This window comes from Papio anubis, chromosome 6 (genome assembly GCF_008728515.1).
Source record: "Papio anubis isolate 15944 chromosome 6, Panubis1.0, whole genome shotgun sequence".
In the NCBI taxonomy this organism is placed as follows: domain Eukaryota; kingdom Metazoa; phylum Chordata; class Mammalia; order Primates; family Cercopithecidae; genus Papio; species Papio anubis.
The window spans coordinates 165,359,789-165,381,159 of NC_044981.1; positions in this window are offsets into that span (position 1 = coordinate 165,359,789).

Here is a 21,371-nt window from a genome sequence, read left to right on the forward strand (position 1 = left end):
TAGCACTGCCCTAGTAGAGGTTCTCTGGTTGGACTCCATTCCTATGGCAAGCTTCTGCCCAGGCACTTAGGCTTTCCTATACATCCTCTGAAACCTAAGTAGAATCCTCCAAGCTGCCTTCACTCTTGCATTCAGCGTACCAACAGGCTTAATGTCACAAGGAATCTGCCAAGGCTTATAGTCCGCACCCTCTGGAGGAGTGGCCTGAACTGTACCTGAGCCCCTTTAAGCCAAGACTTGAGCTGAAGTGGCCAGGATGTGGGGAGCAGTGTCCTGAGGCTGCACAGTGCAATGGCATCCAGGGTCTGGCCCCCTAAGGCATTCTTTACTCCTAGGCATCTGGTCCTGTGATGAGAGAGTTTGCCTAGAAGGTCTGTGAAATGCCTTCAAGGCCTCTTTCTCATTGTCTTGGATATTAGTGCTTGGCTCCCTTTTAGTCAGGCTAATCTCTCTAGCAAGAGGTTGCTCCAGAGCCTGCTTGAATTCTTTCTCTACCGCAGGGCCAGGGTGCAAATTTTCCAAACCTTTATGCTCTGTTTCCCTTTTAAATATAAGTTCAAAGTTTAAGTCATTCTTCTGTCCCTATATCTGATCCTAGGTTGTTAGAAGCAGCCAAGACACCTCTTGGTCACTTTGCTGCTTAAAATTTATTCCACCAGATACCTACCCTAAGTCATCACTCTCAAGTTCAATACAATCTGTGTGGATATACTTTTGCAGAGTTAGAACTAACCCCAGATAAGAAAACACTCTCCTATCAAGTATCTTGTTACTTGGAGCACTGTAGGGGGCCAGCATCACCAGCAGCTCCTACAAGCTTGTTCAAATACAGAAACTGAATTCATACACACATTAACGTTTTAGAAACACTGGTGCTATGGTCTGAATGTGTCCCTCAAAGTTCATGTGTTGGTAACTTGATCCCATGTGGAGATCTGGGGGCGGGGGCCTTAAAGAGATGTTTTCTGCCCTCATGAGTCAATTAATGCCATTATCACAGAAGTGAGTATCTTTAAAAAAGATGAGTTCACCCACCTCTTGCTCTCTCTGTTGATCTCCCTCACCTTCTCTTTGCCCTTCTTGCATGTGATGCTTTCCACCATGTGATGACACAGCAAGAAGGACCTTGCCAGATGCCAGCTCGTCAATCTTGGACTTCCCAGCATCCATAACCATGAGCCAATAAATTTCTGTTCATAATAAGCTACTTAGCCTGTGGAATTTTATTATAGCAGCACAGAAAAGACTAGGACAACTGGTCTAGAAGTTGGTTCTTCACAGTGCTACCCTATGAAACCATCTCACATATGTTGAAACTGGTGACATTATATGAAGATCAAAATGACAGAATATCTCAGTGTGTCTTTTATTGTAAAATACACTTAGCTCTACAGCTACAAGTAAAAGGCAAAATTGAAATTTAGCATTTAGAGAAAGCAATTAAGAAAATTGTAATAAAACTTTTCTTCTTAATTGGTTCTTGATATTTTGTTTCTCCACGTACAAAATCATGTTTGGCCCCTTACTTTTAAATTTATGTCTGCTGTTAGAACAAATGTAAAAACAAATATGAAATGATGCATAAAAACATTTTCTTAAAGAGTTAAAAGGATTAATCATATATGTTAGATAATACATTATTACAAATGAAATATAAAATACATTTTATATATAATATATTCATATAAATCCTGAAGACACGATTAATAAGTATGTCTGTCTATATTTTTAAAGCACTAATGTTTCGCTTCACTGATTGTAATACTAGCTTGTACATCTTCATTTCAAATTTGGGATGAACATCAAAAAATATTTGACTCAGATAGCATTTCAAATATTATATGTTCATCGAAGTCTGCTCTGAATTTCTTAGGCCTGAAAATGTGGAAAATTAGAAATCTTGAGGTTAGTCAGTAAGGTTTCCAGTAGTCTCTGTTTCTAGTTAAGATATAAAGAGCAAGAGGTGAGACACATGGCAGGCTCATGCTTCCAGCTTTACTCATGGATGAGGTCCAGCAGCACAGAAACAAATGAGAATCGAATCTAACCGGATGCACTCACAATGTTAAAAGGCAGCTTTAGCCAGGCCAGTAAATTTTACTTTGCTAATGGCAGACACAAGACTCACTGTAGGGACTGTAGTGTTTCCAAGAAGAGAGTGTGATTTACTCCAGGACTCCGTTTTATTTGTGTCCTAGATACATCATCAGGATTTCTGCTAACTACAGTCAAGATTTCTGCCTGAGAACAGCCCCTGGGACTAAAGTACTTTTCTCAGAAATCCCAGGAAATCCATGGACATGCTTTTTGCTTGATCCCACTCTTGACCTGAGCTGATTTTCTCTGGGATCAGAGCCTGCCCAGTGGCCCATGAATGTCCTGAAGATAGAGCTCTGCCCATGAATGTGCTCCCTTCTGCCTGGCCAAAAGCAAACCTGTCAGACTTTTTCAGGAAGTTGGAAGGAGAGAACCTATGGAAAGCATTGGTAATGAGCAGAAGCTATTAGCTGATAGAAGCAGGACATAATCAAATGCAAAGTTGAAATGAAAATCAGTCGGTCACAGCAAAAAGAGCAGAACCAAACAAAAAACCACACAGATCTCCAAAATGTCACAGTATTAGATTAAGAGACAAGGAAGTCTGTTTCCCAGGTGATGCCTGCTGGAGCTACTATAGCTACAGGTGTAATACAAAGATCATTCATCTCATAACTTTAACAATATTATTATCATTAAAAAAATGTTTTGAAACAAGGTCCCGCTCTGTCACTCAAGCCGAAGCACAGTGGTGTGATCATGGTTCCCTGCATCCTCGAGCTCCTGGGCTCAAGGCTTTGTCCCGCCTCAGCCTCCCAAGTAGCTGGGACTACAGGTGTGTGCCACCATGCTTAGCGAATTTAAAATTTGTTTTTGTAGAGATGTGGTCTCACTATATTTCCCAAGCTATTCTTGAACTTCTGCCCTCAACAATCCCCCTACTTCAGCCTCCCAAATCACTTGGATCACAGGCATGAGCCAACATGCCCAGCTGGCAGCAATATTATTGAATACCTATATGCAAGACCCAGTGCCAAGACAAATACATGCCAAGACAGGTAACACCTATGGGATGTGACCCCGAGAGACAGATAAAAGGGTGGGGGGAGTGAGACAGGGAAGAGAGACACACCGGAAATTCAAGCTGCACTGGGACTTACTCAGCAAGAGCTGCATCCCCTCACCTGTTGGCTGCAGTGCTCTGACCTACGGTCCTGTCTAGGAGTCTTATTAGATGAGTTAGCTCTAGCTGGGTTCTCATTTAAACATAAGCATTCACATGAACTTTCTTAACAGTTGCATTGAGACCTAGATATTATACATTCACCCTTTTCAAGTGTGCCATTTGGTAGTTTGAGTACATTAACAGAATTGTGTAAGCATCATCGCAATCCATTTTAGAGCACTTTCATCACCACAAAAGACACTCTGTAATTTTTAGCTGTTCCTCCTGGCTTTGCCTCTCGGATCTCTCCAGCAGCAAGTGACCCATGCAAATATGGTGTGAGGGTCCTGGCCAGAGCTCCAGCACAATCCCGAACAGAAGTGAGGTAGCAGACATCCTTGTTCCTGCTGGGCAGGGGCAGCGGGAAGATCATCCAGACTTTGCCCACGAAGTACAATGGTAGCTGTGGGTATTTGCTGCACCCCTTTCATCAGGTTGATGAAACTTCCTTCTATTTCTAGTATAAGTGTTTTCATCATCAAAGAGTGTTAGAGTTCTGTCAAATGCTTTTTCTCTCTCTAATTTTGTGGGGTTTTTTGTGTTTTATTCTATTGATAGGATACATTACATTAATTAGTTTTCAGATGTTGACCTAATCTCGCACTACTAGAGTAGATCCCACTTGGTCATGAGGCATACTTCCTTTTATACTTTGCTGGATCTGGTTTCCTGCTATATTTTGTGGATTTTTCCATCCATATCTGTAAGAGATGTTGATCTGAATTTTTGAAAACAAAATGAAACTTTACTATCTTATGTTCTAAAGGCCAGATATCCTAAAATTAAAGTGTCAGCTATGCTGCGTTCACTCTGAAACCCTGGGGGAGACATCATTTTGTTGCCTTTTCTAGTTTCTTGAGGCTGCCTGCGTGTGTTTGCACCTGAGTAATTGCATCGGTCTGTTTTTTCCCCTGCAGAATGCTGGGCGTCTGAGAGCTCGTTTTTACTTCATCTTTTCTCCATCCTTTATAGTCTAAGCCTGTCATTTTTCACAGGTGTAACATCTCCAAGAAGCTTGTGGGTCCCCTGTGAATATCACAAGGATTCCATCTGTTTTTCAGAGGCTTTACTGCGTAACTTTTCCCATCTCTATTTTCAGTTTTTGCTGGGATGTGTGAGGAGGCCCATGAGCCAAACCCCTCATGCCTTCAAAAGAGGCCTCTGTGAGAGGAATACACAGACATTTTCCTCCTTTAAAGGCATGAAATCCAGGTCGCCCAGCACAGCCCTGGCTTTCTCTTTTTAGGACACTTTCCTGATGGTCTCCACATTTAAGAGTCTTTTGCACTTTGGACAGGCTGCAAATGTCCCAGATTATGAAATCCTGGGTTTTTTTTGTTTTGTTTTGTTTTATTTTTTCCTATTCTGCCTGCATTATTCTAGCTGCACTGGAATTGATGGGAGGTTCGGTTCGGAGGGTGACCCACAAGGAGGTGCACTACACTCCAAAAGAACTGCTCAAATTTTCTAATTTACATAAGCAGAAATCTGGAGAACAGTCATGGGAATGGATATTAAGGGTGTGAGGTAATGGGGGAAGGAACATAGATTTGGATCAGGTGGAATTTATTGATATGGGCCCACTAAGCAGGGATTTTTGCATTTAATGTTGCACCTCCGGGAGTTTATAAAAGGCTCTAATAGTTTATTGGCTTGGTTAGCTGAAATATGGATCAAAAGATGGCCCACTGCGAGCGAGCTGGAAATGTCTGATCTCCGTTGGTTGAATGTAGAGGAAGGGATTCAAAGGCTTAGGGAGATTGGGCTGCAAGAGTAGATTAGTCGCTTTAGACCTACTCGTCTCAGCTGGGAGGGGCCAGAAGACGTACCCTTCACCAATACCTTGTGAGACAGATTTGTGAGGGGCGCACCTGCATCCTTGGGCTCTGTGATTGCCCTTCTCTGTGTGCAAGATCTTACAAGGGGCACCACAGTCACTCAATTAGAAAACTGAAACACAATGGGAGGCGGCAGGGGCCGAATGGTGGCACTCAACTGTTGAGGATGCTACATCCTTGAAGAGCACCTGCATCCTTGAAGACCTGTGATTGCTCTTCTCTGTAGGCCACATCTTACAGTGAGAACCACAGTCCCTCAATTAAAAAACTTCAGCACAGTGGGAATAAATGGATCCCAAGGTGGCAGGGGCCAAGTGGTGGCATTCAACCGTCAAAGGCAAGGTGGGCATAGCTACTGTAATGGACAGCAGAGACAAAGCAGCAATCAGAATAGTCTGACTCATGTAGGGCTCTAGCACTGGCTTATTAATCACGGTGTTCCTAGAAGTGAAATTGACAGGAAGCCTACTGCATTCTTACTTAATTTGTGTAAGTAGAAAAATTTCAGGTCGAGTGGACAAAAGACTAATTTAAATTATAAAAATAGAGAATCACGACCCCTCAGTCAATTTCCAGACTTGAGCCAGTTTACAGACCCAGAACCCCTTGAATGAAGGGGAAGCTGGGTCCCCTTAAGGAAGGACCCCACTACACTACCAACAATGTGTACTGTTAATCTTTCTCCCATCCTTCCCCAAGGAGACCTCTGGCCTTTTACTGAGGTAACTGCATTGGGGAAAGGGGAATCCTCAATCAGAGTTTTGGGGAACTACTGGACATTGGTTCTGACCTGATGTTGATTACAGGGGACCCAAAACGTCATTGTGGTCCTACAGTTAAAGCAGGGGCTTATGGAGGTCAGTTAATTATGGAGTTTCAACTCAGGTCTGACTTACAGTGGGTCTGGTGGGTCCCTGGACTCATCCTGTGGTCATTTCCCCAGTGCCAGAATGCAGAATTGGCATAGATATACTTAGCAGCTGACAGAACTCCCACATTGGCTCCCTGACTGGTAGGTTTAGGGCTACTATGATGCGAGAGGCCAAATGGAAGCCGTTAGAGCTGCCTCTACCTAGAAAAATAGTAAATCAAAGCCAATATTGTATCCCTGGAAGGACTGCAGAGAGTAGTGCTACCATGAAGGATCTGAAAGATGCAGGGATGGTGATTCCCACCACATCCCCATTCAACTCTCCTATTTGGCCTCTGCAGAAGACAGATGGATGTTGGAAAATAATAGGATATCAGAAGCTTAACCAAATGGTGACTTCACTTGCAGCTGCTTTACCAGATGTGGTTTCATTGCTTGAACAAATGGACACACCTCCTGGTACCTGGTATGCAGTCATTGATTTGACAAATGCCCTTTTCTCTATTCCTGTCCACAAGGCCCACCAGAAACAATTTGCCTTCAGGTGGCAAGGGCAGCAATATACCTTCACTTTCCTGCCTCATGGGTACATCAGTTCTCCAGCTTTGTGTCATAATCTTGTTTGCAGAGAACTGGATCGCTTTTCACTTCCACAATATATCACACTGGTACATTACATTGAGGACATTGTGCTGATTGGACCATTGAGCGAGAAGTAGTAAACATACTGGGCTCATTGGTGTGTCATTTGCATGCCAGAGGGTGGGAAATAAATCCAACTAAAATTCAGGGACCTTCTACCTCAGTGAAATTTCTAGGGATCCAGTGCTGTGGGGCCTGTTGAGATATTCTTTCCAAGGTAAAAGATGAGTTGCTGCATTTGACCCCTCACAACCAAGAAATAGGCACAACGCCTAGAAAGTCTATTTGGATTTTGGAGGCAATGCATTCCTCTTTTGGGTGTGTTACTCTGGCGCATTTATCGAGTTATCTGAAAGGCTACCAGTTTTGAGTGGAGTCCAGAACAGGAGAAGGCTCTGCAACAGGACCAGGCTGCTGTGCAAGCTGCTCTGCCACTTGGGCCTGAATAATCTACTTCAGGTATGTACTAACTGAATACTAGTGAGATAAATCAATATTCCTCTTATACAGCTCTATTTCCTGGCTCCACTTCTTGTGCTATTGTTGTTATACATGCTACATACAATCATATTATTGTCTTTATTTGGAGATTATGTGTGATTTTAAGAGATGTGTATGGGTTCAAGTTCACAACAGGTGGCCTTGTGATGCTTAATATTAAGTGTCAGCTTGATTGGATGCAGAGTTGTGTTCCTGGTGTGTCTGTAAAGGTGTTTCCAAAGGAGAGTAACATTTAAGTAAGTGGACTGGGAGAGGCAGACCCACCTGCAATGTGGATGGGCACCATCTAATCGAGTGCCAGCACAGCTAGAATAAAGCAGGCAGAAGGAGGTGGAAGGACTTGACTTGGTGAGTCTTCCAGTCTCCATCTTTCTTCCGTGCTGGATGCTTCCTGCCCTCGAACATCAGACTCCAAGTTCTTCAGCTTTTGGACTCTTGAACTCACACCAGTGATTTGCCAAGGGCTCTTGGGCCTTCGGTCGCAGACTGAAGGCTGCACTGTTGGCTTCCCTGCTTCTGAGGTTTTAGGACTCGCACTGATCCACCACTGGCTTCCTTGCTCCTCAACTTGCAGAGGGCCCATCGTGGGACTTCACCTTGTGATGGTGTGAGTCAATTCTCCTTAACAAATATGTACACATATTGTATTAGTTCTGTCCCTCTAGAGAACCCTGACTAATACACCTATCAAAACCGATCTTTCTTCTTACATTTTTCTGTAAGTAGCAAGAAGAATCCAGGGTGCACCTTCCATACTCAGAAATTTCCTCAGGCAAATACCCAAGTTTGTCACTTACAAGCCTGCTTACCACAGAACAGTAGGACTAAGTTAAGTTTAGCTTCTGGCCACTACAGTAGAAGATTTTTTCTTTCTTCCAGTTCCAATAACACTTTTCCTCATTTCTTTCTAAGCCCTCGTCAGCAGTTCATTTCTTGTCCGTATTTCTACTCTATCTGCTTATGAAATTGTGGTTAGTTTCTAGAACAATGAAGATTTCCTTCATCATCTCCTCACTTCTTCTGAGCCATCGGCAGCACAATTTTCAACCTCTGTATTTCTGCCTATGATTGGCTGATGGTGAGTTAGTCATTCTCTGAGATAATACATGTTTTCTCTATTATGCCTCTTCCTTCCTTCTGACCCATCACCGGCAGAGTCTTTAACATCTGGTTTTCCACTCACAGCCTGTGCAGGCAACCTAGACTTTTCCTATAAAGCTCCATAATTTATTTTCTTCCTCTATCACCTCCCACTTCCAAAGTCTCTTCAATATTTTTCTTATTTCTTACAATAGTGACTCACTTTGTGGCATCAAGATCTGTATTATTTTTCAATTGTTGCTATAACAGATTACCACAAACGCAGTGGATTAAGACAATACGAATTTATTATCATACAGCTATTGAAGCCCAAAGTCCTAAAATGAAGCTCTTGGCACCTCATGGCACCAACCTCCACCTTCAAAGTTGGTGGCGTGTTCCAGTCTCTCTCTCTTTCCAACTTCAGCTCTCTTGACTACCATTTAAAAAGGCTCTTGTGACGCACTGGGCCCATCTGGATAATTCAAGATACTCTCATCTCAACATTTTAAACAAAATTTCATCTACCAAATCCCCTTTGATAGATAAGGTAAAATCTTTATAGGCTCCAGAAATTAAAGCATAGATGTATTCAACAGATTATTTTTTCTACCACAGGTGCATACATTTACAGTGGTTATATCTTACTAATGGATTGACATGTTTATCATTATGAAATATCCCTATTACCTCTAGTAACTTTTTTTGTTTTAAGGTACTTTTATTTTTGTCTGATGTTAGTGTAATAGTCCAGCTTTCTTATCATTTCTTTATGAATGACAAACATGATTTCTATCATTTACATTCAAGCTAGTCATATCTTGAAGTCAAAATGTGTCTTATGTAGTCAGATTGTGTTTGGTTTATTCAGTCTCAAAATCTCTGCCTTTTGATTGGATTGTTTAGTTCATTTACATTTAATGTTATTATTGATATAGATTGCTATCTGCTGTTTTCCATATGTCTCACAGATTTTTGTTCTCTAGCCCTCTTTTTTTCAGTTTTGTTTATATTCAGTGAAATTTTTCTAATGTTTCAATTTCTTTAAAGATTTTTGCTATGTTACTTGACTATTTTCTTAGTGGTTGTTCTAGGGCTTACTACATACATCACAATCTACTTCAGGTGTGTACTAACTGAATACTAGCGAGATAAATCAATGTTCCTCCTATACAGCTCTATTTCCTTGCTCCCTTGCATGTGCTATTGTTATACATGTTGTATTTTTTTTTATACACTACAAACTCAAGAAAGCAGTGTTATAATTATTGCTTCATGTGATGTTACGTTATTTATAGAAGCTGGGGAAAGAAAAGAGCAAGGATATATTTATAGAATTTGTTACATTAACCTTGTTATTTGACTTTTTTTTTTTCTTTTTTTCACTCTTCATTTATTCCTGCGGATACAAGTTATCTTGTGTAATTTTTTCTTTGCTTCTGACCTACAGCTTTGGAATATGTCATCTGGCAGCTTTCTGACCTCTATTGTTTCTCATGAGAAGTCAGCTGTTAATATTATTTGGGGTTCCTTGTACATAATGAGTCTTTTTTCTCTTTCTACTTTCAAGGTTTTATTTGGCCTTCTACTTTTTTACTGTGATATGTCTGGTTGTAGGTCTCCTTGCATTGCATTTATACTACTTGGAGTTGGTTGAGCTTCCTGGATGTTTAGATTAATGCTTTTCTATTGAATTTGGGATGGTGTCCACCATTTGTTATTCACATATTTGTATTTTTCCTTTCCTCTCTCTTTCTTCTCCTTCTTTATGTTGGATTTCCTCATCCAGGGAGATATTGCAGACCTTGACAGGGAGCTGGGGAAGAGAAAGCCCTGTCTTTTTGGCCACACCCATCCAGAGTGGAACTTCTGGTGTGTGTGTTGTGTGTGTGTCTGATATACTTAAAATGCTAAAATAAAAACCTGTTGAACAAAAATCTTATATCCAACAAAATGTTCTTTCAAAACTGTAGATAAAATAAACACATTCATAGATAAATGAAAACTGAGAGAACTGTTAATAGACCAACCTGATAGGAATGTTGTTTCATGTGAATAACGGGAACTCCCGACAGTAATTCACACAGGCCAGGGGTTGCTGAGAGGGGTGAGCCACGGCTCCAGTGTCAGGGATACTCACTGTCGTGGTTCACTCTGAGATCTGGCAGATTTCCTGGAGTGACTGGGTCTCCTTTGCTGTGCGTCCTCAGGGTAATTTCCAGGGACTTTAGGCATTGTTAAAAATGGTTTCCACAAGTCACAGTTGTTCTGCTGGGAAGTGTACCTGCAGAGCTTCTCATGCTGCCCTTCCAGAGGAGACTCCTCACCTTCATTCATTCTCACACACACCCACCAGACACTTGCTACGCATCTTGTGTGCACCTGTTCCCATGCCCAGCATGGGGACTTGTGCCTTTCAATCATTCCTGAATGTGCTCCCATCCATGCGGGTCAGGTCCTCATGCTCCCTTCTCTCTTGAATCCTTTGAGTAACCTAAGCAATCTTTCTGCCTAGAGTCTGGACCTACTAAAATCCACCCTTTGCATTGCTACCAAAAAAAATACGTAAGTCTGATCTGCTTAAAACTACAGCATTTCTAACTTCTCTCAAGAGTAAATCTAAGTCCGTTCAATGCTAGTTAATGTCTGCCTGTCTCACACTCTCTGTATTTTTGTTTGTACTTGGGTCATCTTCTCTAGCTAAAGCATGGGCTCTCTCACTTCAGCGTCCATATGTGGTGTTTCTCTGCCTGCAGTCACCTTCTTACATCTCAGTCTGAAAAATTCTTTTTCCGTATGTAAGAAGTAGCACAGGTTCACCTCTATAGGAAGGTGAAGGCTGTTTATGTTTTATGTGTCGTATACATAATTCAGAACACTTCTCAACCTCACTGCTTTATGATACTTGTTTTTTTATCTGTCTTCTGCACTAGAAAGTGAGCTGCTTGAATCCAGAGATCCTGTCTTTTACCTCTGAACCTTTCACTATAGTGCCTGACACATAGGAGATGATTAACAAATAAGATTAATATATTTAAAAATAGTTGGCTGGGATGTGGCCCCTAGTTTGATGAAGCTTACATTTTATCAGAGTTGTAATATACAAGCCATTTTAATTAGTGCAATGGGTATTTTGACAATTACATAAGCAAAATCACATAAAAACACAGGAAAAGAGTGAGGCCAGAGGACAACACGCTGAGATTTCAGCAGATGAGCTGCAGAAGGTGGCAGAGTCTTTGGGAAAAGAGCTCAGTGCAGACAGAGGCAAGAGGCAGCCGCTTCACGGGCTGTTTGGAAACGCTGAGTAATAAGATGTGCGGCATTCACCCAGGCGCTGGTCAGAAATGGAGCCAGGAAAGCGATTTCAGGCCAGATGGTGAAGAACATTTCGTGCCATATGAAGGAACTGGGGACTTGTTTCTTTACTGTTTAAGTGTTAATATTTGTGGGATGGAAAGTGCTGAGGTCCTGTCTCTGTTAGGAGGATGCTCCTGTTTGCAGGCTGGAGGCAAGAACACTAACTCACCAAGCTGTAATAATGACCGTGAAGATGGCAACGTGCAATTCATGTTTAACTTAACACTGGGCACACAGCTGCTGCTGACAGACTTTAAACAGGATCCACAGAGTTTGCTTTATTCTAATGGCAGTGTCACAGTTTTGTTGCATTTAAAGTTACCTGATGGAAGTGTCCCAACCAATGCGTTTTTGTCTGCGTACACAATCACAAACTTGACTCGTCTATAGTATTCGCAAAAAACAGTGCTTTCGGTGAACATGAAAACATCTGCAATATAATGGCATCCAAATTGAAATCTGCATCAACAAAATATCACACTGTATTTAAAATTACTGTTTCTTTATCTTAAGAAGATACGAATGCACTGTAAACTCAACATGAACTGAAATATTTTGAACTCTGAGTTTCAGTTCTAGAAATCTTTTTAGGGGCAGGTAAGTGATGATAACAGCTGTGACTGTGGCTGGAATAATTTCTGAAGTTGCTGAAAGGATTAACTCAGGATCTGAGTTAACCACGAAAGCTGCTCCCGCCTGTTGCGAAGGCTGCTGGATCCACTGTGACTACTGGGAGGCTCTGAGAAGCTGGGGGCTTAACAAGTAGAAATTCAACTTAGGTAATAGAAACTGTGATTTTTCCCACATGAAATGCTGGTGTCAAATAAAAGCAAAGAACCAATGAAGCCCTCCCAGAACCGAGCTTAGATGGAGACACAGACCTGGCCTGAGATAAAGAGAGGATGCCGCTGACTCTTCCTCCACCCTCTCCTGACATCCCGTTTCCATGGAGCAGTGCTGACCCGCTTCAGGCAGTTGGTCACTCAGCATTCCAGCCCAGCACCCTGTTGGGCCTGTGAGCCCACAACAGCATCCTCTTGCCAGGCACCTCAGTCCCACCTGGATGCCATTTCCCCATGGCCCGACTCTGCTTCCCAGGTAGAGTCTAATCCAACCACTGGAGAGCCTGGCGTAATGTGTCCCCGCAAAACTCCCCTGCACTGCAGGTTCTCCAACCCTTTCAACCCATATCTGCTGCTTTTCCAGGGTCCTGTAGAGAAGAATGACAGCGTAATTATGCTAAGAGGCAGGAAGGGGTCTAAAGCTCAGGCCAAGTTTATTGAAGATATACTGTCGGGGAAAAGCAGAGACCTGGGGGAGTTCCCACATGTGCTGGATGACTGGGAAGCGCACAGCCTCACATACACGCACACGTGGTATGTTCATTCAGGCCGTGAGGGCTTTGTCCTCCTCACCTAGGCTCAACCCAAGAGCTAGGAGAAAAATAACACCAGGCAGCAGAGATGGGGCATCCAGACCAGCGAGGCATCGCCTAGGACACTCTCTTTATGCAGGTGGCACTGGGGCAGGGACCTAAAGGATGTGGACAGCAAGCAGTGCAGGCACTGAGGCCTGAGTTCCCAAAGCAGAGGAAACTGCAAGTACAGAGTGCTGAGGCCAGAGGTCAAGAGACAGCTAGGAGGTCAGCAGTGTGGCAGGAGGCAGGTAAGGAAGGGGAAGAGTGGCAGGAAGTAGGGGTCACAGACACCCTTGGGGCCAGCAGTGTTGACCTTTAGTGGCCTTGGACGGACCTTGGCTTCCCCCCAGGCAGTGGAGTCCAGCTGTATTCCGCCCTCGGTCTTCCACGACCTTTACCGCAGCTCATCCTCACCAGGCCAGAGGAAGCTCCCTAGGGGCACAGCCCATGCCTGAGCCTCCTCGCTCCAAAGCTGAGACTCCATGAGTCCACAGCACAATTCTGCTCAGTACATTGCGCAAACAGGAGCGTCACGCAAGCTGACTTGGCTAGCGTCTTCTGCCTCTGGGGCCAAGTCTGCTTGCTGGTGCCTCTGCAGCCTGTGCGTGGCATTCCACAGTGCTCCCTCTGATTAACAGCTTTATTCCCCGGGTATGTGATTTATCTCTGTCCCATTCAAAGGGGCACAGACCAGAGTCGGAAGGACTTCCTCTATTTGTAGAAGGACAGAGAATCTAAAAGCAATCCAACTATGCATTATCTTACATATTGTCAGTCACTTAACACTTTGATTTAAAAATCTTCCATATCTTTAAAATTTAGATTTCAGTAAATTATTGCAGACCAGAAAATGTGCTTTCAAAAGTTAATGTTGTAGAGTGTCTGATCTTAATTATTCACTATTCATCTACTCCACGAGCTCTATATTCTTTACATCTCAAATATGGTGTCTGTGCTGCTTGTGGCAGTGTTTATGACAGTTGGGTTTTATCGTTGTGTTCACGTATAACAGCTGAATGGGTCTATGGCTAAAGCAACTTTTAAAGGTGAAGCTGGTATTTGGTATCCTGATTATCCTGATTATAGTCATATTTATCCAATTATAGTCATAGTTATCCAATTTTATTACAATTATGATTATAGTCATAGTTATCTGATTATAGTGATAGTTATCCAATTTTATTATAACTATGATTATGGTCATAGTTATCTGATTATAGTCATAGTTATCCAATTTTGTCATGCGTTGAAAGCTATAGAACTGTATACCTAAGGGAATAAAAGTGGAGTTTGAAGGAAATGTCTGCTAACTAAAATTAATGGTCATGCACATAAAAACAGCTCTTTTGTACAATTCTGTAAACTCGAAACATGCAAAGGTAATAAACAATTATAAGCTGACAAAGAATTTATAATGTATTGAATAAATATCAACTATATTTAATACATCTTGAGTTACAGTTTCATAGCAGGTGTTTCTATGAGTAGCAAAGTAACATGAAAAACACACTTCTCCAAAACAAAGAGAAAAAATAATGAGATTGTCGGGGGGAAAAGTGTACCTATTAATGATCTTGTCTTCAGAGCATAAGTTCCCTCCTATTTTCCTACTTTTTGTGTCCATCTAAACCAGCAGAACCACCAGCAAGGCTTACCACTAGGATTTCCAAACCTGGCTATTAATCTTCCCTACCCTAAGATGCACATCCCGTCCAGCTTCCTTCACTGGGTCCTTCACACAGTGGGTGTGGTGTGGAGGCAGCTTTTCAAATGTTCCCAGGGATTCCTGCTTCCTGGCCTTCATGTCTCCATGCAATGCCCTCCCCCTGAGAATGGGCTGCATCTGGGCCTGACTTCTAATGAGTGGAATGTGATGGAAATGATGGGTGCCATCTCGGAGACCACATTATACAAACTGGAGGCTTCTCTCTCTCCAGCCTTCTCATGTGATCATTCTCATAAACCAGCAGCTTCATGGGGACTTCTTCTGGGGAGAGGCCCACAGGCAAGAAACTGAGGGAGCTGATGACCAATGGGTGTGGACAAACCAAATCCTGTGAACAAACACATGAGCGTGTTGGAGTTAGAGCCTCCCCAGACAAGCCCTCAGATGAGACCACAGCCCCAGCCAGCACTTTGATGAAAGCCTCATGGGGATCCTGAGCCTGAGGGCCCAGTGGTACTTAGGTTTGTGACCCACATGTGGCAAGGAAATAAGCAGTTTCAGTGATCATATTTTGGAAAGATTTATTAGGTAGCAATAGGTCAGTAACACATGGCATTTTAAATTTTAGAGCTCAGCTTAGGTGTTATTATCTCTATGAAAACTTTGCCAACTTTTGAGTCTGTGGTGAGCTCTGCTGACATCCATTTTTCAGGCCCAAGATCATTTATTTAATGACACTTTTTTTTTGATGTGCACAAATACTGCGTTAGTTTACTTGTTCATTGTCTATTTCCATGCTATTCTTCATTGCAATGTCAGTGTCTAGCAGATGTATACATTCAGTAAATATTAAGTGCCTAAGTAAGTGAATGAATAAATGGATGAATGAAGGATGACTCACAAACTTACACTTTTTTAAACTTAAAACATTCTGTGAGGGTAGAAGTTGAATCAGAAGTATTATTCAGAGGAATGATTTTAACAAAATGTCCCAGGCTGGATCACAGGAAAGTTCTGAGCAGGAGGTGTGGGCTGACAGTGCAGGTGTGGGTCCTGACCTGGCAGCTCCAGGGAGGGTTTGGAAGCTGTGATGGGCAGCCGTGACTGAGCAGGATGCAGCCCCTAACATTTTGTCAGGCACAGTCCTAGACATGTTATGCCTGCAAGTTTTTGAAGAGGTTTTCCAAGGAGACTTTTAGAAGCAAGGATGTGTGAATGGATCCCAGTGTGTCTGACTGCATAACCTTTGCACACTTTTCAGTCTTCTGCTATAACTCCCTCATGAAATTAGACCTTTTTTGTTTTTTATTTTTTATTTTTTGGAGTTGGAGTCACGCTCTGTCACCCAGGCTAGAGTGTAATGGCAGGATCTCAGCTCACTGCAACCTCAGCCTCCCAAGTAGCTGGGATTACTGGCATTCACCACCATGTCTGGCTAATTTTTGTGTTTTTAGTAGAGATGGGGTTTCACCATGTTGCCCAGGCTGGTTTCAAACTCCTGACCTCAAGTGATCCACCTGCCTTGGCCTCCCAAAGTGCTGGGATTACAGGTGTGAGCCACTAACTGGCTGTATTTTAGAATTATATGAGAGATTTTAAAAAGTATGAATACCTGGCCTGAATCCAGATATTCTGCTTTAATTGGGTTTTATTATGAATGCCATTTAGAGAGTCTACTTTGCATATCTATCGTTAAAACATTGGAACTATGGGGCATACTATTTGCATAAGAAATTTAAAGTATCAGGAACTTGGGCAACATGCCAAAACCCCATCTCTACAAAAAAATACAGAAACTAGCCAGGCATGGTGGTGTGTGCCTGTAGTCCCAGTTACTTGGGACTGGGACTGCCTCAGACAGGAGGATCAACTGAGCCAGGAGGTCAAGGCTGCAGAGAGTCATGATCACTGCGATCCCATCACTGCACTCCAGCTGGGGTGACAGATCAAGACACTGTCTTAAATAAATAATACAGTATTAGGAAAGAAGCTGATATCAAGAAGGAGGGCAAGATTGATATTCTCCACGCAACAGGGAAGCACACAGCTCCCAGGTGGGGTTCCCCAGGAGAGAAGCTTGTTGACAGCACTGGCCTCACCTCCAGGGATGTTGCCCGGTGAGGCTTCAGAGGCTGCAGCTTGAGGTATTGATCTTAGTGTCACTGGACAAGACCTCTGAATTCTCTCACCAAACTTCCACCATTCATTATCATCATCAATCATGAATGAAAATTGATATTGGTTATATCAATTCTGTATAATCACAGTTTGATAGAATTATGAAATTATATCAATTATAGAAATCTGATAAAATTTTTGTGACCAAATTAATAGCAGTTAAGACTTTGATTTTCATTCAGTAAGATGTTGTTTATAATTTTTTATTTTCCTTAGTACTTACATTTCTCCTTCCTAAAAATAAAATTTATGCTAAGAGATTCTTCTTTAGGGAAGCACAGATTACTGCCACTGAGATAGACTTACGTAACTTTCTGACTCACGTGTTCACCTGGAAAGGCTTACACGTCTTAAGGTATCATTCTATTGACAGCTTGAACCTACGCAGGTCTTTGGTTTTAGAACAAAGCAAAGTAAATGAAAGGATCCCCAGAAAGTAAAATTAAAGAATTAAAGTTTCTGTGTGGATGAGTTGTAATTGTAGTTTATGAGCCTTTCCCAGAAAATTGAATGCGGTAAAAGAGCGAGAAAAATAACACCACATATTCACCTCCAGGGTCTTAAATTACCCAGAGAAAGACAGTTTCATCCAAGCCAAGAGAAAAATACTGAAGCCGAAGTTGAATTGAGAATTTAGGTAACAGGACAACAGCTGCCAAGTCAAAGTCTGTGCAGAGCTGAGAGCGGCCAGTCCCAGCCAGTGGTCACCACAGAGAGCGCCGTCTGTCTCTCCTCGCTGGCAGGGACACCTGCAGCAGAGGGAGGCTCGGAGTCTCCTGTGACCCTGGGCATGCTGGCCACGGGGACTTGCCCTCCTGCAGGGCTGATACTCTGCGCTGAGTATCCTTTCTGTCTATTGGAGACCCCAACGCTGAGGCAGAAGCTGCCAAGGGAGAGACATGCTGCTGTCCCTTCTCCAAGCTCCCTGGGTGTGAACAGATCCCCACGAGGGCCTGGGAACGTGTCCACCGGGGCGGCAGCCGCTGCCTTTCCTCCATGTCCCTGGAACCCGCTGCAGGGATCTGGAAGCTGTTTCTGGGCCCCTGCTGAGCTGCACATGGCCGGATAAACACAGCTCTGAAAGAGTCTATTAGGGATAATTAATCATTTTAACCTGAGATGGTTTTTGGAAGGGTTCATATACCTTCACCACAGGAAGAATTTCTAAATACCCAGCAAAGCCTCCATATATATTCTTTAAACCATTTAACAAGGCTTGTTTCTTCAGAAAGCATTTTCTGTCTAAATGCACTGATGGCTGTACTTCAAGAAATGATTTAGGTGTTTTTCTAAAACACAAGGCAGGTATTTTTCAACGCCACTGTTTTGAGGGAGAACACACTGAGCTTTTTGTAAAATACGTCTTGATACTTACAGAGATTTTAAAAGAAAATATTTGGGCTGTGGTTTAGGAATCAAACAGTCTTAAGTATGTAAATAATGACAGGCTGGAACTCTTTCTAAAAAAATAGATACTGACTGTTAAACACACAGCCAGCTCTGGAAGCCAGGGCGTGCCCTAAGGAGGCACTGAGAAGTTTGTTTCTCACCCTGAGGGCTCCAGGGATCTGCAGGGGGGGCCTGAGCACACTGCTGCTAGGGAACTGCTCCCAGGTTTCGGGAAACAGCTCCCGTAAGAAAGTCTTCCTCGGTCATCTCAGTGTCACCCACTACGCTAATTCTGCTGTTTAATAGTCTCTGTAAGCCAGGCGTGGTGGCTCACGCCTGTATTCCCAGCACTTTGGGAAGCCGAGGCAGGTGGACCACCTGAGGTCAGGAGTTCGAGACCAGACTGGGCAATATGGTGAAACCCCGTCTCTGCTAAAAATACAAAAATTAGCCAGGCATGTTGGTGGGTGCCTGTAATCACAGCTACTCAGGAGGCTGTGGCAGGAGAACCACCTGAACCCAGGAGGTGGAGGTTGCAGTGAGCCGAGATTGTGCCACTGCACTCTAGCCAGATGACAGAGCAAGACTCTGTCTCAAAAAAAAAAAAAAAAAAAAAAAATTCTGCATAAAGATAAAGAGTCTGTATTGGGGTTAAGACCACTTAGTACTGAGGGGGACAGCACATGTTGCCCGACGCAGCACCCCCGATTGGCTTGTCTTACTGAATGTTTTACCTCAGCCGCTGAAATGCAGCCTCCGTGGGCGCAGGCACCCTGTCTGTCTGGTTCACGTGTGTGTCTTGAGTGTCCACAGCCGTGACTGCACGCGAGAGACGCTGCCTTGCGTTGCTTTCTTCCTGGGCTCAATGTTGGAAACGCGTTGGTCTGCGCTTCAGCCCCAGGCTGTTCTTCAAATCCTGGGTCTGGGGGAAGGGCAGGCATTGGAATCTATTAACCTGAAACATCTTCAGTTTCATTAGCACATTCTGATTTGGATTTATCTATACAGAAACACTAAAACTGATTTGATGTTTTATTTTATTTTATTTATTTTTTATTTTATTTTATTTTATTTGTGTGTGTATATGAGACAGAGTCTCGCTGGGTCGCCCAGGCTGGAGTGCAGTGGTGCAATCTCGGCTCACTGCAACCTCCACCTCCTGGGTTCACACCATTCTTCTGCCTCGGCCTCCCGAGTAGCTGGGACTACAGGTGCCCGCCACCACGCCCGGCTAAGTTTTTGTATTTTTAGTAGAGACGGGGTTTCACCTGGTTTGCCAGGATGGAATTTGATGCTTTATAACTTAACTAAGGTTTGAACAGCCACTGCAGGATGTTAGGAACAGAATCCAGGTGATCTCCCGGGTCGTGTCTGCTCCTTGGGGCCTCCCTCACTCACCGTGCCACCCTGCAGAGACGCTCGCCTGACAGGGTCATCGCCAGGCCGCCACCACCCCCTGGGATGGCCTCTGCCCCCTTCGCCCTCGTGGTCCGGGAGTGCTGCCCTTCCCTCGCCCTTCTGCTGCAACCCTTACTTTCCGGCACTCGGCTCTCCACCGCACGCCTTCGGCGTTTTCAGGCATAGGAGTCACTGTCTGCCCTGGGCTGCCGTGATGTCCTGAAGCTGGATCCCGGCCTCTGACTCACAGATGGGACGTTTGCTTCCCTGCTTGGCTGTGAATGGGGAATGGGAGCTTGAGGTTCTGCCTGCATTTTCCAGGCCTCCTGCAGGTAGGGCCACGTCCAGGGGCCCTGGGCTGAGCAGCTCTGAGCTGCTTAGAGACAAAGGTCAGCATTTAATTCCAGTATGTATTTGGGGGTTTTTCTCCTTTTCCCCATTCTCAGGAAACTTGATCAAGTCCAAGTGTGGGAAAAAAACCATGATCTGACTTTTCGAAGTCTTGTTTCATGGACTCAGTTTTTGAAATTCAAATGTGAAGATGTTGACCCATTTCCTCTGTGTGTTGCCTTAATGATACCTGCTTTAAAAATGGGCACTTCTTGCTCTAGCTGTCTGAGTGGAGGTGGGGCACTGCAAACAGAAATCACAAGAGAAAAATGCAACAGGATAGTTTCTCAGATTCGGCCCTGCACTTGTGGATATAGATTCCTATCTGAGACGAGTGTGAGTAAAGGCTACAGAAATAGGAATACTACCCAAGACTTTAGTGTAAGCAGGAACTTAGGGACTATGCAACAAGGTACGAAGCCCCAAAGATGGAGCACGTACGCCCCAAATCCTGGCATCCAGACAGCGCTGCCCCATCTACGGGGACACAGACGGCTGGGTCTGCTCCTGCTTCTCAATGGCCTTTGTGTCGTTTAGGGAGACAGAGCACAATCAAGTTCACTCAACCACCAGGGTTGAAAGGTTGAAGGTGGAATTCTCTCGGGCCAGGGACAAATGGAGATGATTACGCAAACACAAATTGCACTCTGTTTTGCCTTCATATGCCATCGGTTGGAAGTGTTTTGGAATATGGAATTGACCAAATGACTCAATTTTCCACTTCAGCTTTATTTGCAGATAAATTTTAAGACAGATTTTTAGTTTATATACCAATTCTCCCTGCAGAAGAGAAAAAAGTGAAACATATTTCATGAACAGTGCCAATTCTCGATGATTTTGATTCATATATTGGCTCAAAATAGAAAACCAACTATTTCTGTTATGTTTTCCTAAAGAAGGAAAATATTCTTTATACCCAAGAGTCAACAAGTTGTGAAGTAGTGTGCAGGTTGAGATTGAAAGAATGTATTTCCCAAGAGTGATAGAAGACAAGAGGAGCTAACGGTCACGACTACATGCCCTTGTTTCAACCACTGTCCTTTTGTTGTGCTGAGAAAATTCAGTCACCCAGTTCCATAGACAGGTGAGGCGTGCTTTGCCTTGGCAACAGGGCGGGTGCTGGTAGGGACCGGCTATGTCTTGAAGGGGGAAGGGAAAGAACATGGTGTTGGGATCACGACCAATCCAGACATCACCAGACTATGAATCCCAGATATCAGACTTTCCAGAATAAGACTCATGGCATCTTCTGCTTTATGATATGGATATAACCAGAAAAGGTAGTTTTTTACTAGCCCATCTAATGGCAACTTTTAGGGTTCTTTTCTGAAATCCGAGCTCTACCTCTCCATCCTGCTCCCCAGTAGGAACTTGTAAAT